The following is a 17,760-nucleotide window of genomic DNA, read 5'->3' as shown; positions in this document are numbered from 1 at the left end:
CTGAGACTCCAAAGTACACCACCAAATGTTTTGCTAGTTTAATATTTTCAAATTTAAACTCACTTTACATATCTAATAATCCTTTTTGTTCACCACTACTTGAGTAATTTTGCTTTCACTTTTGTTTGATTTTACGTAACTATCATTTATCATGAAATCACTGTACGATTTGCTGCCTCTCTAGACTTCAAGTTATAATATTTCCACATGAAAATGTCTAAAAATAACAAACATTTTTAGAGTTGTCTACTTACATTATCCCAAAATCATGATTTTTTGATTGCGAGACCCCTAGCTGAAGCAGAAGTTACATACTGTGCATTTAATGATATCATTAAGGTGCCACCTCAAAACTTGAGAGGGCAAGAATTATTTCAAATTATTTTCCATGCCAACAAGTGGAGTGGGGTCTATTCAGTATAATCATACAATCATGGCAAAGTTATATTGATTGCTATTTTTGAGCCTATTTCTTGTGAAAGAAAACAACCACATCCTTGACCAAGGCATCAACAGTCTGTTAACCACAAACCCCGCAGTGTAAAACACTCTCTGCGGGCACGGCAGTGGCAGGAATAGCAACGTACTGTTTGGCAGGGACACTGAGTCTCGGCTCTCCTTCCTTTGCCATCGGTGAAGTTAATTTTGGTTTGGAATGATGGCTTATTAAGTAAACATTCTGCAATATTTAGCAGCACAGTAGTCTTTCACAAAAGGGGTGCTGATAAATCATAGCAGTGCTTTGCAACTGTGGCTCTCGAGCATCCCTGTTATTTTTAGAAGCTTCCTCATCAACTGCATCATTAACACCACCAAACCAGTTTAAGCAGACTATATCGAGATCAATTTGCTCAAGGTAGAGCTTTGTGTTTATTGGGTAAAAGTAAAATCAAATAATACACTACAGTTACCTACAGTTATCAGCACACTAACATGCTAACAACAACAACAACACTGACACGCTGATGTTTAGCAGGTATCATGTTCACCATCTTAGTTTAGTGTGTCACCATGTTAACATTTGCTAATTAGCAGTAAACACAAAGCACAGCTGAGACTAATGGGATTGTCATTAGTTTTGCTCGGATTTGGTCATGAACCAAAGTACTGGACAAATCATGATGGTGCTAAATGAAAAGTTAAGAGATCACCAGAGTAAGTCATCATAAGTGAGCCTGAGGGGGGACATGTATGTGTGTACCAAATTTCATCAGCCCAATAGTTGTTTAGACATTTTCTTACAAGCACAAACATGAACCTCATGGTGTTACAGGAAAAGTCATTGGATCCCCAACATTCAGACGGCCTCATCCTCTGGGGACCATGCATGTCTGTACAGAATTTAATGGCAATTCCTCCAACACTTGTTGAGATATTTCAGTTGGGACCAAAGTGATGGACAGACAGAGCAACTACACTATGAGGGCTGGGCTGAAAAAAATGATTATCTGATTCAAATGAATCTTCATTTGAATAATATTGAATGATATTCATTCATAAAATCCTGAGATCAGTCTTTTCATAGGTGCCTATTATGGTCTCCCGTGGATGTGTGAAGCTGTAACTCCATTAGTCTTGCTTGACCACCCTTCTCATGCATCGAGACCCGCTGCCTGAGGCCAGATGTGTGGTTGCATTCCTGATTTAAAAACTATGAAGACAGCGAAGAGCTAGACAGAAGCAAATCCATATGATAGATAGATAGATAGACCCAGTGCACCGTTATCAATGCAAATTACTTGCCTAACTATAGATGACATGTTTGTAAACATTAATATTTGTCATAATGCACCAGGTTAGAGGTACAATTTACAGAAGTAGTTTTCTGAGAATCTCATACTCATATCCAAGCAAAACTGTTATTGTAACTGAAATATCTTGAACTGAATCAATATTCAATCAATATTAAATCAAATTGAATCATGAATTGCATCAAATTGGGACCTTGTAAATCGGAATTGAATTGATTCAAGAAATCAGTGGCAATACCCAGCCCTAATTACTGTGCCTACAGTCATGCCAATCCACTACAGCCTGAGAACTTTGCCTTGGTCAAGGCCTAACCCTTACTTCAAAAGCTGTATTGATGATTATTCATCCACTTGAGTAAAATTTGTCTCAATTCTCAACTTTTTCACCTTCTTGAAGTTTAGCAGGGTGGTAACCTCACACTTCAATTTGTTCCAACACCCCAATGTTCGTATAAACGTATGGTGTTAGATTAGTGCACGACACACCAGAACCCATTTTTAGCTGGCTATAACAAGAGGCAAGACGAGAGCAGATGAGACAGAGCATGAGGGGCATGACACAGTGGAGTCAGAAGTAGTGCCTTAATAAACTCCCACCTGATGTCCCAACCTCAAAATCCTGTACCTTGTTAAAATTTCCCGGCTGAGCCCCAAGAAAAGCAGTCTGTGTCTCACTTCATACTCTGCTATCACCCAGTTATTGCAGAGCCTCTCAGTAGTACCATGACAGAATACCATCCAATGACCAAGCTCTTACAATAGGCTCTCTTATCTCACAGGGTGACCATTTTGTAGTGCAGTCACTTTAACAGGCCTTTTTTTTATATGAATTCAAATTGACCAACCTTTACATGAACAGACTGTATGTTCACATGTTTAAGTGAGTGACTTTACTGCACTTTAATGTTCCCATTTTTTAAGGTTGTTTCAAATTACTTAATAATAATGAACATTACAGCTTGGATTTAACTGACTCTCTGCAACAGAAAATGGCTTCAATCTTCCAAGATGAGCATTTTCTTAACCATGTAGACAGGAACATGTCTTTGCTCATCTGCTAATTCAAATTAGATAGATAACAATTTTTTTAAACTAAATTCATTTTATAGCACATTTTTTCTTTTGATAATACACACAATTTAAAAAATGGACAATTAGATATCTTGTGTGGACAATAACTTACATATCAATTGTCTTTGTGGGAGCCTCTTCTATTTTATTGTAGCTTAGTGCAATTAATTCAAATTATACTGAACAATAAAACATTAAAAATGGGATGATAAGATCTTATTCTTTGTCTTTATCAATTCATGTGCCCATTACACCAAAAAAATTTCCTCTGACTAATTGCTTTGACCAAGCTTAGACCTGCTGTGCTTTTATAATAGGATTTTAAAAGAGACTTTTTCAAAGGGATTACAGGGCTGGTTGGTATAACTCACTGCCTTCAGCTCTTCCTAAAGTCAGTTTCATTTAAGAAGGTCAGAGTAACGTGGAGGGGCCGGGTCCCTGGGATAAATGCTTTTATACTGTCTGTTGGGGATTTTAATTCATCTCCTGATGAAGGTGGTTGTACGAAGTGGCTCTGGAAGTGCTAGGTCTTTAATTTCTCCAAAGCTGTGGTATGACATGAAGGGGGGAAGGGGGTTCTTTGTTTAGAAGTTTACTCATGATTAAAGCAACTATATAGGCACACTTGTTAAAACCACAATCTATCCAAGTTTGGCCTGAGAGCAAGCAATAATCTTGTCAAAGAAATCCAATTAAAAGCACCTGGATCCTGAGGAAACAGGGGAGACTGGTCCCTTTTAAAAAGCTATTTCTGAGAGCCGGAGGCTACTGGGGTCTACCAGGGCTGCGCTCCTAATCGTCTGAAGGAACTGGGGTTTCCTTTTCTGACAGCCAATACACTGACATGTATTCAGATGAAAATGCGCACGCACACACACACACACACACAAACACACACTGTATACTGACAGCAGATAAACCTACCAACCTCTCCAACAATTATCATACAACTTTCAAACAAGCTTCAATGCTCAGTAGAGGCCTTGTAACAACATAAGATAGAGCTGTTCTGTCATGGACATTCCCATTACATCACCATTATTCTGTTTGAATATCCATCGTCAGCCTGCGGAACCAATTAGAAGCATTAGCCCAGTTTAAAGGAATAAAAACTGAGAAATGTGGCTTCTGAGAATTGGATCATTAAGACTGACACAAATGTAAAGTGCCTACAATGGTCCATAATTTAACAACACAAAATGTATTGTGGCTTGTTTTATTCTTGTTGTGAAATCACGCTACCAAGGAAAAATCTGAATTGCCTAGAAAAAAAAAAAAGAAGAATTTGTCGGCAATATGTAGCTCGTGTGAACGTGGCTGCAGACTGAAAGCTCAGTAGATGGATCTCACCACTTTTCAGAGCAGGATGCATGCTGTTAATTGCTTTGTTTTGGCTGTGTACTGCAGTCAGTTTGTGTGACATTGCTATCATAAAGATAAATGTTGCACCAAAGTGGTAGAACGTCACACACTTTGTAACAAAGTAAGCCAGCTTAGTGTTGCACACTATCTGTAAGAGCATTGAGCTAAAGGCTAATGTCACTCAGCATAACTGATTAGGACAGCCAGAGACAGGCAGAACAACATGATATTGCTGCAGCGCTGTTGGAAATGCAATGCAGACTCCTCAGTGACAGAGGTAACGGTCCAAAGTGCTTTTCCTCTTAAGGGGCATTCAGGTGGTAAGTGGTTCAGTCATGGCCCGTAATAATATCAATAACATCAATAATTATCAATAAATCTACAAGTTATTTTCTCATTTTGTCCATAAAATGCTGGAAAAATAAGAGGAATGTCCCAACCCCAACACGTCTTATTCAAACTCCTTTTTCACTTCTTGGTAAACATCAAATATTAGTAACTTGCACAAATTGTTATGGCAGAGTATTAGATTTATTTTTCAACTTGCAATAGTCACACCTAAGGTAAACCTAATAAACTTTAATACTGTATAACTCTAGGCATGACTTAAAAAATGTAAACAGTATACAAATGTTACAGTTTATGGCTCTTTTATTCCTAAACACGACAGACACTCCCTACCAATCAAAAGAAGAGAAAACTGAGCATAGACAGATGAATAAAGGGAGAAGACCAATCACCTCTGCCTGAAGGGGTTTCAAAGTAATTGAAGCTGAAATACAATCCCATTGCAGCTCGGTGTCAGGGTGTCACAGGAGGCAGCTAATTGGGGGCAACCCCTTCTACAGCACGCAGTGATTAAGCGGGAGATGGCATTAGAGGATTGGAACAAGTTTAATTGAGTGTGTTGAAAAACTTCTGAGGTTTCTGTTCATTTGTGTGATCTCTACATTTCTGCTTATCTACCAAGAATAACGGGCTAATTCTTCTGATCAGCTGTGAGGAATGAGGAAGAGTGCTTGCATAAAGGTGATGCAACAAGGATGTCCATAATTGGCCACAAATCAAAGCATCTCTTTTAAATTTGCACCTGCTTTAATAGAATAGGCTGTGATGTCTCAGTCTTTGAAGAGAAGCCTGGTTTTCCATTTGGAACATGGAGTTGTAACTGGATTTGTGACAAATAGGAACAAAATAAAAGACCTGCTGCAAAGCAGGTTGCAAATTAGCTTGCTGAACAAAAGATCTAAAGAAAATGATGGAAACTAGTTTTTGTTTGCTCTGATCTTGAAAAATGGTTCACTTAATTGAATTTAAGACATTTTAGTACAATTTAATACAATTTCATACCTGTTTCACAGCCATACTGTGTATGAGGTATGAACACTATCTGTGATAACCATTCATATAGTAAGTAATTCTATGTACTAAGTGCATGAATTTATTGATATTCATATCACTATTTCCCAGCAGTATATAACAGTAATGAAATGATTTCATTATGTAATCATTAAACATAACCTGGACCTCGCCAAGTGACAGTAAATCGATGCATGAATGGATGGATAGATCCATCAATTTAAAAATATTTCATTTATTTTATTCAATTTTTTTCATAGAGCGTCAAATCATAACATACATTATCTCAAAGTACTTAACACAGTACAGTCAAGCTCTTACAATATTATTGAGAGAAACCCAACAGCTCCCACCATGAGCAAGCACTTGGCGACAATGCTTTAACCGGTTGGGTTGAGGGGAGAGAAATGGGGGAGAGAGGATAAAGAATGAGGGAAGAGAGAGAGACCAGAAACAACTGTATATATTGTTGTACGGGAGCACCGTCAGACTGGTTGTTATAATGATAATAATAACAGTGATGCGTGTAGGTGTAATAATGTTAATAATCAAGCAAAACAGCTACAATGATAGCAGCGCCAATTAATAATCATAATGATGATGATGATGATGATTGTTGAGTAGCAGTGGCAGATCCGGATCCTGCAGCTCTGGAGTCAGAGAAACATGGAGAATGAGGACAGAGAGATAGAGACAGAAAAAGCACAAAGTGCAGGAGAGAGAAAAACACAAAGTTAATGACGTGCAGTAATCTGATATAAATGCATGGAGAGAGAGAGAGAGAGAGAGAGAGACGTACTCAAGCTTTCTGCAAGAGGAAAGGTCCACACATGAATTTTACATGATGTCAGAGGGATGTAACAGTAGTACTGGGGATTTCCAGCCAATTTTAGCTAAAAAATCAAATACAAAAACATTTTATAAGTAACACTGCTGTCAGTGGCAAGGCTAGAATTTTTTTTAAGGCATTTATAAATGAAATTTAAGACTTAATACCTTCTAAGGCCTTTTACAGTTTTGAGGAAACTGAAATCTGTGCTTTGTAAGCATTTCCAAGATCTGCAGCTACCCTGATTACACTAGTTGGAGGAAAAGCAGGTAATTGCATGGTAATATACAAAAGTAGTGTTAATATTTCAGAAATCTTTGTCAGCTCTACCAGTGACAGTGTATAGCATTTGGTATATGAGCCTGCCTGAATTTATTCTACATCTTGTACAGGTTATAAAGGGGAATTACTTTCTATGACGTGTCGGTGTCTTCCTCCACAGCTGTCAAACCTGGAAAGTAAAACCAATTCACAGGGAAGGGAATGTTCTCACACATTTCCACAGAGAGGGCGAGAGAGAGAGAGAGCGGGAGAGAGCGGGAGAGAGGGAGGATGCGCCGGTTTCCATAGCAATTGTCGGCACTGTCACATGGTTACCTAGGAACTAGTAATTGTGATGCTGCGCAATTTATTTGTTTACGTTTGGCAGGTCTCCAGTTGTCGCTTACATAGAACAAAGCTGTATCTTTCCATCTTTTTTCTGTCAGTGAAATTTGAAAAGTCAGAGTTTCAGAGATGTCAAGTGTGCAACAAAGGACAAAAAAAAAAAGCTCCTGCTTATCTCACTTAATTTGTCTGAGTGCCATGCTTACAAGCTAACATGTAGAAAACACTGGGTCATATTCAGGGCAAGAGGACCACACACAGGCAACATCAACCCTGAAACTCTATTTGGTGTGGACTGATAAATGCTCAGTGGACTATCTGATAACAGATAGTAAAAGCAAGTGAATTGTGGGTCATACCGGAGGAAGATGAAATGACGCAAGAGCCGTTTTGAGTACTTTATGTAAATATGAATCACTCTCTGAAGCCTTAGGTTCACTTTTGATAAAGAGAACCATGTTCTCCATTTGTCTGAAAACATGATCCTTTTTTTTTTTCTTTTACAATTTGATTACCATGGTTGGAGACTGATACATTATAAGCAGAATAATAATAATCCAATTATGAAATATGTGAACCTCTGATTAATTGTAGCTACTTAACTAAAACCTAGACTAATTTCATATTATTTTGGCTGATTGCTCAGATACATGTCTAAACAATAAAAGTCATGACTGTGAGGTTGTAAATGAAAACACACATGTAGACAACTTAAAACAAGTTTTACATTACGTCTACTGACACTGGTTTATGATACTACAGTGTCTCAAATAAGTATCATGACCAGTATTGAAAGCAGAAACTCCAAAGCCAGCTGTGACTAAAATGCATTGTTGACGTGGAATAATTTACTGGTCTGCATTTTGATCCAAGTTTAGAAACTAATCCATGAAATTTGTTTAAAAATTATTTCCTCAAGCCAGGTAAGGACTCCTGAACTTAACTACAGCTTTGTACAGGTAAATATCTACTCATTTATGAATGCAAGTCACAGTTTGGCAGGTAAATAAAATGTCAACCAAATGTCAGTTACATGGAATTGAGAAATCATGACTCATGAAAAAGAGAAGTCCAACTTCTCAGTACCAACACCAGATTGTTTTATATCTTTAAACTATAGCTAAAATTGTCACTTGGCAACAAAACACACTGACTTTTATTTAAAATTTTAAAACAGAAACAACCCTATGTTCCTTTACTTGTCATGTATTTCCTCCTCATGTTCACAATCCCATATCCTGTTTCAGAGTGCCCTCTACTGTTCTGGCAAGTACATTGCACCGTGGCCAGGAGACTGTGGATAACAATCTTTTTGAAGGTGTTATTGTCATTTACATACAATATCTAAAACATGTACATATTTTAGATCGCCATTACTTTTAAATGTATGTATTTGTAGAAATATAATCCCTGGGGTTCTTCTCTCTGGTTTAAGATAAGACAGGAGAACCGCAGGGTTTTAATAAGTTTACCAAAATTACCAATGACTGACCAGTGGTTAAAGCTGTCAAAATGACAACAAACATCAGCCGTGGATGGAATACTTAAAATGTTCATTTCAATAAGATTTAATGTATCAAAGTAAAATTGTTTTGAGTGCACTGACTGTATAAAAATGTGTTTGAAAAAATAAAACATTTTATTCTGTAGTTCAACCACTAATCTCTCAATCTTCTACCAATATCCTCCATACATGTGATCTATGGAACCAAAAGTAGATTATCGTGTCACTCAATTAGACTCGATAATCTGGTCGAACTTTTAAATATATTATTTAACAAATTATCAGTCTCCGTAAAGACTGTCAAAAATTGCCGTTGCCGACTATATTTCAAGTCGTCTAGGCGGGGTATTGGGTAAAGTTTTCAACTAGCAATAATCGCGCCTCGGATAAACCTCATAGGCTACGATACTGCCACTGCGCAAAGATACCTTTCATCCGTTTCCGACAAGGTGGTGTCTGCGGTCCTCACTCCTCTCTGTTAGGGTTTTAACCATGGACGTGGTTTCACGTATGAGACTTTGAAATATAACATTATGTAGAAATATAAACCATGCAATACCCAAAAAGGTGCAACGGGGACTTAAAATAAATATATATCCACACTTAGACCAATAGTACATAAAGAATATAATTGTAGCTGGACTGTGAAACTATAACCGTAAGGTCGTAATATGAAACATAACTTGATATAACTTTTATCATGTGATCAGGTGTGGTCGATAAGAACACGTAATGGACAATCAAATATTTAAAACTCACTGTAACATGAAATAAATAAAGAAATACATAAAGTGAAATAAGTTGTAACCGGAAATGACGTTCTCCTGTGTACGTCTTTGTTTAAGGCTCCCTGGAGTCCGTCAGACTATAGAGACGATACGTTTCGACCCTGTCGGTGTTTAAATCTTAACCAAATATCAGTCGCTTTTAAAGAGACAGCAGAGCAAAGTAAAATTATTATCAGCTGTTAACTCTGGGAATGGACTGAATAAAACATACTCATACAATCTGTCACCACACGGAAATACATGATACAGACAAGAGCGAAGTGCTCGTGTGTTAAACGCTTTACAACCATAGACTGTATTACAAATCAAGACGCACACAACACCACGCGCTGTTTGATTCACTTATAATCACATCCAGAGAGGAGATGCATTACGTTATGCTTTGAGTTGTGATGTAAAATCAGATTTTCACCTTCTTGAGGGGAAGTTATAGAGCATGCTTTGTTTCATTTCTAACAACATGTCAGTCTACATAGAGAAAAAAACTACACCTTCTACTCATGTTACTCAGAATCACAGTATCAATGTTAGGACACTTTGTCTTAGAAAATGTTACACTTTTTACGATGGTCTATTCTTATCATTTAACAATTTATCAGTCTCCGTAAAGACTGTCAAAAATTGCCGTTGCCGACTATATTTCAAGTCGTCTAGGCGGGGTATTGGGTAAAGTTTTCAACTAGCAATAATCGCGCCTCGGATAAACCTCATGGGCTACGATACTGCCACTGCGCAAAGATACCATGCTGAAGTCACAGAGGGAGGTGTCACTAAGATCCATACTCCCTTGTGTTATGGTTTTACATTGCATACCAGGGCGTGACTTAAAAAAAACAACAGCTAAAGTGAGGTTATGCTCTATGTTTGGGAAAGAAAAGTCAGTTAAAGTGTAGTAGTAATGTAGGTAAGTAGGACTTATTATTTCAGTTTTTGGGCCATTGACTATCAGGATCTATGTATGTATGTATGTGTTGTATGTATACTGTATGTGTATTATCAGGGGTTAACATTAGAAAAAAAATGAAACTTCATTATACCCAAGTAACTCTCTGTATTGGCCTACCTAAATATTATTTTCGCCCACTGTGGCCTCAGTATTTTGCATATATTTACACGCTTTAAGTCAGATATTTAATTACTCTATAGAATGTATGAGCGTGAAGTTTGTGAACTGAGAAGACATACCATTACAGTCTGCTGCTGCGTTTATATGCATAGAACCACTTCTTGAACTATTATACCACAATTATTAAATTATTGACTATGATTCCTTCAATCTTTAACATTCGATAAATACGTTCGATGTAATCATAACTACCGCCGTCATATGTTTCAGATACTTTTCAATTACTTTTATTTCACAAATGAATCAGTCTCCTTAGAGACCGTCAAAAATTGCCATTGCCGACTATATTTCAAGTCGTCAAGGCGGGGTATTGGGTAAAGTTTTCAACTAGCAATAATCGCGCCTCGGATAAACCTCATAGGCTACGATACTGCCACTGCGCAAAGCTGATTTTCATAGGGTACTGACGAGGAAGTCATTCTACAACATACGTTGTTTAGTTACGGTGCCAATGTTTCAGTTTAAGTCAACCATATTGTCTTCTGAGCACAGTCAACGGGCTTCACCCGACCAACACTTCTGCTTGTTGTGGTGTTACTTTTTTACTTTGTTTGTCTGTTTTAATTTTAAATTTATTTCAATCTGTCGCCATGACGCAATGCATCATGGGATTGGGTCTCCCATACGCTCATTGTAATGCCAGTCCCGCCCTAGCGTATACTTTATCTCCTTTATTTAGAGGCATACAGGGTTTTACTTTAGGAACGAGATTAAACAGTCGAGACAAAACACGGGGGATGTTTGATTTGTGTACGTAAGAATGTAGGATGTGAGCGGCGACAGTATACGGCGGCCCATTTGACTGAATTTCTAATCGCAAATTCCTGTTACGGAGGTTTAACGTCCAACACTCGAGTAAAAAACCAAATATTTCAGTGTTGGAACAGGAAACAGCGCTTGCCCTGCATATTTACATAAAATGTGTCAAAAATTCAAACAATTTTCACATTTTAAAGGCTTGGAAAACTAGCTGCAACTCATCATGGCTCCCTCGACAATGCTATGCTACTGTACCGCCACCAGATGCCAGTATAGACAAGGGTAAACCTGCTCTACTTTCCCTGTGGAGTACTGCTCAGTTAAAAAAGAAAAAAAACAAAAAACAACCGAATATGTTTCCAATTCCATGGAAAGAAATGGGTAAAAAAAAAACTTTCCTAGCATGTGGACTCAGACGTTTGGACCCTGTGACATTATACAAACTTTACACGGTGTGTTTCTAAAATACAACTGCTTACTTTAGCGTTAGAATATATTCAGTAGTATAATGTTTGCGTAACTAAAACCGTTGGGATAATTAACGTTAATTGACATGATTAATCACGTTTAAATTTATCATAAAACACAACAATACAACTAAAATGACTCTTTCCTTGAGTGTAGGCTGGCATGTACTAATGCTATACCGTGCCTTCGTCTAATAAACGATGACAAGTACGAGTCTGAACTTTTCTCACCTGCTCCTGAAGTCTGTCTAAGAAACAAACTTTCAAGAAGAAAATCTCGCTCATTGTTCGAAGTGATACATCATAAACACGGAAATTAATCCTTACAAGTTGTTGAGGGTGATGAGTCACTTCCACCTGGTCATGTCAGGAAGATGCTCTGCAGTGGTCTTGGCCTGAGGTCGTGTAACAGGAATGAAAAATGGCCGAACCGGTGTAGTGCCGAAGTTTGTTCCCCTGTCACCAAGTGTTTCGCACTTGTTATAAATATGTTTCCCGTAGCGCCCCTCTGCGGTAAGGGTCAATTGCTCATGGGGCCCCAGACGCCTAGGAGCCCCATAAACCCCAGGTTTATTATTATTTGGGTCTGTATCTTGTCCATAATTAGTTAGACATTTGCACCAATGAGGTACAATATCCACTCTGACCAGTTCTCCATCCTTCATTATTTTGCCTTGTCTTACAGAGGGACTATTTCAAAATCTATTATTACCTGAATGGTTTTAGTTTATATTGTGTTTTTTTTCTGTCACACAAAAGACCAAGGGCAATGTTTAGTGTTACTCTATCATAGAAGTACTGTAAGGCTGCAACCAATGATTATCTTCATTATTTGTATTATATAACATTATATATAGTTATAGCTGAAAATTATTTCTATAAGTGTTGATTGTTAACTCTACAAAATGTCAATAAAAAAAGCTCAAGTTGATATCTTGCGTATACTGTCTGATAGTCAACAACCCAAAGATGTTGAGTTTATTATCATATAAAATAAGGAAACTACAAGTATTCATATTTGAGAAGCTAATACCTGTTTGGCATTTTTGCTTAAAAATTATTTAAAATTTTAACCAGCTATCACAATTGTTGCCAATTCATTGCCTGTAGAAATTATGTAACTGTCATGTATATGATGGTCAATAGGCCCAGCTACATAATTTTACCCCAGAGCTCCATGGGAGGGTAATTGGGTTGGGGCTTTGGTCAGGTTATTGTTAAGTATTGCAGAGATAACTGTTTAGATCTAGGTTAAGGTTTGGTTCAGGTTAAGGTGCATATTGACAGGAAACAGACATCAACACAAGACCTTAAATTGATTGACCAACTCCCTGTTTGTTTTTTTTTTTACTGGTGCTATATACACTATATATGTGTGTAATGAATTTCCTTTTGTAATATTGCCTTAAACAAAACCCATTAATTTCAGGCACTGAGCCAGAGATGATTATAGACTATCAGCTATGGCAGCATATGACTTTGAATATTTAATATCCCTGAGAAAGAGGTGTGAGCTCGTTAGGAAAGTGTATATTTTTCCAACAGAGCTGTACTGTTGTTAGCAGTGGTGACTCATGGTTTTAGCCAATTACTCCTATGTTCACCTGTTTAAATTAGTCATATTTCTTTTTTTTTCTCCCTTCATCCTCTCATTTCAATATTATGACACCTTTCTAAAGGTTACAGATCCATTTATTTCAGAGTTGCAACAGAAAAACAAATAAGACAAAAAAAACTCATAGAAGGCTGCCCAGATTAACAAGCACAGTTTTCAGAAATATATAAATAGTGCACAGAGCTGATGTAGAAATTTCACCCTGAAGAGCATAGGTCTGGGGACCATGACAGTATTTTTGGTCATATTTGATCATCAGTTTGGATCAAGGGATTAACTACAAAGTTTTAATGAAGGTCCTAAAATGATGGGTTGAAGAGGGATGCAGTAACCCAGTAATACTAACAGGGGCTAGACCATGCATTTATTTAAAAATAATAAGCCAGATCTATTAGTTGTAAAATCCTCTAGGAGACAGCTATGAGGAAAGAGGAGGGGAAAATGAGGGGTGTCTGATACTGTATGTGTATTTTGATCTGGTCATAAGCCTTTACTAATGGTATACACTTTGCACATTGTGTGTTTGTGGTATGACACAAACTGTAATTTCACTGTGTGGATATTAGAGGCCCTTTCACTTGTTGTGAAGCTTCAGTGGGATAATGCAGGTGCTTTTGGGTGCTCAGCAGATAAGCATTGGCGTGCCAGGTGTTAAAGCTGCCTGGGCTGACACATTAGACAGGGATTTGCTGCTGCCAGAATGTCAGGCCAATGAGGCTCGTAGAGGTAGGCTTGGATCACTGTCAGGGACAGGTAAGTACGCAGATAAGGGGATTACACCATGTTTGCGCCAAGTAATCTCAAATGAATCCTGCCAGCCTCTGTTTCATCCTCACCTGGAAAGCCCAAATTTCTCTTTCCTCAACCCAAGAAAAACATTACATGGACAGAGTTCAATTCACAAGATGATCCATTTAACCTGGCTTAAAAAGCCTTTGAGGACACATTGGGTTATGGTCATTTAACAACTGTGACAGTAATAATCTCTTCTAATTCTCTGAGGCACCTGATTACTTTTTTTGTATTAGTATTTTCCCCTTTATCACCAGCTCTGCCCAGTCAAGCGAGGTGTGGGGTTTTGTAATCACCTGGGCCATGCCTTGAAGTGAGGTCTGTTTTGGTGGTCCCTGACTGCAAGGCTTAGACTTGACCTGTTGAACAAAAAGTGGTCTGTGAGAGTAGTTGAAATCCCTTTGGGCTGTGGCTCTCCCCGCTGGTAGGCAGAGAGATGAAAATAGAGTGTAACAGATGGCTTAGCTGTTTTTGCCATTCAGCACAGGCTGCTGGGTAGCCCACATAATACCATGCCAACCAAAAGGGGCTCAGTGGGCAGCCTATAGTCTTCAACTGGCTGAGAGATATTTCCCCCCTTAACTATCAATCACAGGGCTCAAAAAAGAGACACAAAAAGCCCCTCATATTCAGTCATATTCAGGTCATGATCTCACCCAACGTACACCATGTGGATCAGCTCATAGTAGGTTAAGTAAGACTGTTTTGGGTTGGGGAAATGTAAGCTTGTCAGCTAAGTCTGTGGACTGTGTATGTGCCAACTAGGCTGATCCAGCTTAGACCACACAGTTCAGCTTTCTCCCCATAATCACACTTTTACAGACCTTGTGAAGGACACACAACCTCTTTGAGTTACTGATCACTGACTCAAGAGGGAATGGATATGTTACACATTTTGTGTAAACGTGTGCAAGCAAGCAGGTGTGTGTGTATGTGTGTGTGTGTGTGTGTGTATTTGTTTAACTACAGCGGGTTGTGTAGAAGGATGTACACAAGCCATTGTGTAATCTGGGCGACATCACATCAGCCTGGTTAAGGACATTTATAGATGCTGAGAGTCCCTCTGTTCCCTCTCAGAGTGGGGCCACCTGGACAATACAGGATGAGCTGGGCAAACTGTGATTAGATTGTGTTATGAGCAGAGAGGGGAAAACAATGACATTTTTCTTGGGTAAAGTGACAGCTCAGCCAGTGCAAGGGGACATCTGATAAGAGAAGACAAATGTCGCTCATGGTGCCTTTTAGTCTCCCACCCCCAAACTTCAAGGTCAAAGACACAGTGTTTCATTAGTATCTTAGTTTCACTCCTCAATGCCGCACAGCTATGTGAAAATACTGTCTACATCTACATATATATTACATATATCTGTAAGACATTCCCCACTCAATTTGCATCTTTAAATATCAATCTTCAAATTCAAATATTCTTTCTATTTCTCCAACACACACACACACACACACACACACACACACACACACATGCTTGCAGACTGTTCACACCAACCCACACACTGCTGCCACCCTGCTATTCCCAGCTTGTGGTTATTCCCAGACTGAGTCAGAATGGCACCATAAGCCTGTCTGTCCGTTTTATGCCAAACCTGATGTCGCCTTGTCGCACATGCCTTTGTGGAGGATCTGAGCTCTGGATACAGTAGCCATAGCTCAGTTGTTCACACATCCCTCCCTTCCTCTGTAATTACGTATAAGTCATATTGACAGCTGGAGGCACACTTAGGTAGGTCAGAAAGACATTCAAATCAAAGTGTTCCTTATGCTAACGCTCTACATAACCTCACCGTCGAGTTTTTCTTCACATCTTTACCATTCACTCCTGTGTCTGCAAACTACTCCTTATATTATCCCTGCAGCTTTAGATTTGCTACTACAGTTTATCTGGCAGCCTCCACCTACACTGAGAATGTTCAGAGTAATGTAACATTTCCCTTCACTGAATGTGTGATTAGATGCATTGAGCAGGAGACTAACATGGCATTTATATTCCCAGTGTCGACACCTGTACTAAAATGAATGCAGCGATGCTGTGATGATGTCTTATGTCTGTTATTTACGGCACACATCTCTGAAAGTCCTATGTTTCTTAGTGAAGAATTACTGCATAAAGTCTGCATAAACCAACAGTTAGTGAAAATTACCAAAATACCTCCTAAACTTTAACCCTACCTTACCTCTTATATGTAATATCTGTAAAAGTCATCTTTTGCAGTAATAGCATTGGTGATGACTTACTGATTATACTCAGATATGCCTCAGTGTCCTAATTAAGTTGCTAATGTTGTCTGCCCTCGATAACCATTTACTTATCTTACATAAAATCCTTTATTATATGGGACTATATGCTTATAATTTATTCAAAACCACATCTGTGAAAATGCAAACTGTTTACTTAATCATATAAATCAATTCAGAAACAAGTCATGCCTCAATGCCTTATGTACAGCTCATATAACAGGTGTTGTATTGTACAATACCTGTTATATGTGACCATATGAAAAGATATCAGCTAAATGTGACATGAATGTCTGGGGAAAGGGTCACACGGCAAGAGCTACACAGGGTGTTACACAGCATTAGAACAATATAATGCAATACAATACAGTATTTTGCAATACATACTAGTCTTAATGTCTGGAAATCAAGTCAGAGAGCTGTTGATTTATCTATTTGTTAATTGTACTGTTGTTGTCTTTACGGTACACACAGTATACACACAATGAAGGTGTGAATAAAATGTATAACTAACAGTTAATTCTGTTGGCAAAACTTTACATTAAGTCCCCATGTTTAGCATTTATAAGCAGTATATAAATATTGAATAACACTATATTGTATTTGTAAGTGCTCAGTAATTGTTATAACAACAGACAACTATAACTCCCCCTGGAGGCCGGTATATAAACAGATGATGAATGGCAATACTGTAAAACACAATTGTATTAATATTTGTCATCACGGGAGAAGTTCTAATTGCTGGCAACGCTGTATATTAATAAACACATAGACATGTCCTTACAGCTGCATAAAGCCACATTATCGACAATCTATTACATGGTCATATGCAGCTAAATAGTTCCTGTGTTAATGAGGTTGATATTAAATGAAACAATATAAGCCACCACCTATAGAGGGCAGTCTAACCACATGGCAGACAGACTCTGAACTATGAACCTTGAATCTGATTTGGCCACTACATCATTATGGACAACTGGAATGCTCTATCATAAATTAGGTTGTGTAATATGTTGATAGTCAAACATTTTACAGCCTGGACCAGCTGAGGGACACTATATGAAAAATGGTACTGTTTGACACCAGCATGATAACAGATCATCACTATTCAAGCAACATAAAGGCAAGCTGCGGGAAAGGTATAAGCGCATTGATCAAAATGTCATCACACTCAGGCTATCTAGTAGGACAAAGTGAACTTCTATTCCACTTTAGTGAATTTAGAGAGCTTGACTTGGCCTTTCCTGGCTACTGACATCCCCTGGGCTAGCATGTTCCAAGACTCAGCAGCCTCATTACTCTTTAGACAAACAGGTTTGGACATATTGAACTCAGACCCAAAACAACCTGGCTCTACGCCGCCACTTTCCACTCCCCCAGCTCTATTTGTGATTGGGGAGTGTTTGTCTCTCTCACTCTATCTCAGGGTGTCTGTTTGCCTGACACTTGTTTGGCTTGGCCTACTTTCTCCTTGATCTCAT

General features: G+C 38.3%; 3 non-coding genes across 3 annotated transcripts; all 3 read right to left on the bottom strand.

The window, feature by feature from the left end:
- Nucleotides 1-8,767: 8,767 nt before the first annotated feature.
- LOC111650481 (U4 spliceosomal RNA) lies at nucleotides 8,768-8,908 on the bottom strand. The gene has a single exon (XR_002760411.1). It is a non-coding gene; the product is annotated as a U4 spliceosomal RNA (small nuclear RNA).
- Nucleotides 8,909-9,869: 961 nt separating this feature from the next.
- LOC111650482 (U4 spliceosomal RNA) lies at nucleotides 9,870-10,010 on the bottom strand. The gene has a single exon (XR_002760412.1). It is a non-coding gene; the product is annotated as a U4 spliceosomal RNA (small nuclear RNA).
- A 633-nt stretch (nucleotides 10,011-10,643) lies between these two features.
- Nucleotides 10,644-10,784, bottom strand: LOC111650480 (U4 spliceosomal RNA). The gene has a single exon (XR_002760410.1). It is a non-coding gene; the product is annotated as a U4 spliceosomal RNA (small nuclear RNA).
- Nucleotides 10,785-17,760: the final 6,976 nt, after the last annotated feature.

The sequence above is a fragment of the Seriola lalandi genome, unplaced genomic scaffold (assembly GCF_002814215.2).
Source record: "Seriola lalandi dorsalis isolate HSWRI2012SDOR001 ecotype SW California unplaced genomic scaffold, Sedor1 jcf7180002052274, whole genome shotgun sequence".
Lineage (NCBI taxonomy): Eukaryota > Metazoa > Chordata > Actinopteri > Carangiformes > Carangidae > Seriola > Seriola lalandi.
The sequence above is the reverse complement of the archived record's forward strand: the minus strand, read 5'-3'. Positions and strand labels throughout refer to the sequence as shown.